Below are 1,375 nucleotides of genomic sequence, written 5' to 3' on the forward strand. Positions count from 1 at the left end.
TATTAAACCCACCCATATATAATCCGCACCCACTGAATTGTACAAAGATTTTTATTTTGAACATGAATAAGCTGCACCTGTCTATAAGCCGCATGTCTACACTGAAACTAATGAACTTTACACAGGCTTTAATAAAAGTCAGTGTCTGTTACACGGCTTGTATCTAAACAGTAGCCTACCAAGAAGGTCATTGTTCACTGTCTTCCTCCTTCCTTTCACAACTATTTCTCTCTGGAGTTTATCTTTTGGCATCTTCGTGCGTTTAAAAATCACCATCGGTGAATCTTTTCTCCCGATGCAGTGCAGCTCAGAACACAGGTGAAGTGTGTTTTCATGCCCGGTTGTTTTCAGCGTGACGAATGATTCACATTTCCTGTAGACAGTCCGAGTGAGCGGCAGGTCAAACGTCAGAGGAACATCATCCATATTTATGATGTGGTGCGGCCCGATTCAGTGGGAGCGCATCTGATTTAATATAAAGAGTTTCATTGGTTCACCTGAAAACGTTCAGCAATTTCATTGGTCTAATGTTCTGGGGTTCAGTTTTTTTGGCTTGAAGTTTGTGAAACCGGGAAAAACAGAAATAATCTATAAATTAGCCTCTTCATTGTTTAAGCCGCGAGGTTTAAAGCGTGGGCAAAAAAGTAGCGGCTTATAGTCCAGAAAATACGGTAGTTCTTATCCGATTAACCAATAGAATAAATGTTAGAATACTCCATTGGACAGTAGCAGTCCTTATATTATATATATATATATATATATATCTAAACAATGTTCTAGAACGATTAGATGCTTATCTGGGACAGCTATCAATCCAACAATTAATCAATCGGAGAAAAGACAAGGGCTGTACCATCAATTTATCTTTCCGTACATCTTCATTAGATTCAAGTCCTCGTTGCGATTATTAATCACTCTCATCGTCAAGCTGTAATTATCCTTGCTTGTTTATTAGAGGACATCACAAATTCAGCGACCTGCGACGTGACTCTGGATTAAATCTGAGAAAAAAGGTCTGCTTTACCCCCCCCTTCACCACCACCCCCCACCCCCCCTTACACATGAACCCTCCTCTTGTACAGTCTGCAACAGTTCCAGATGTTTAAAACATTTTTATCGTCCCCACAGTGGTTTGTGGTATACCAAAGCATTTATGAGTTCCTCCACCCATTACCTGCTTGGTTAGGTAAACAACCGTCTGCTTCGTTTCATTTTCTTTCCAACACCAATAATACGGGACAAAGAGATTCCTTTTTGTGGTAATTGTGATTGTTGTGGGGTAAAACTGAGAGCGGTTATAGTCTGGATTAAAGGTACATACAGATACGAGCACGCAGAAAAAAAAAAAAACAAAAAAAGCAGTAAAACATCAGGG

This window comes from Silurus aristotelis (assembly GCF_946808225.1).
Source record: "Silurus aristotelis genome assembly, chromosome: 13".
In the NCBI taxonomy this organism is placed as follows: Eukaryota; Metazoa; Chordata; class Actinopteri; order Siluriformes; family Siluridae; genus Silurus; species Silurus aristotelis.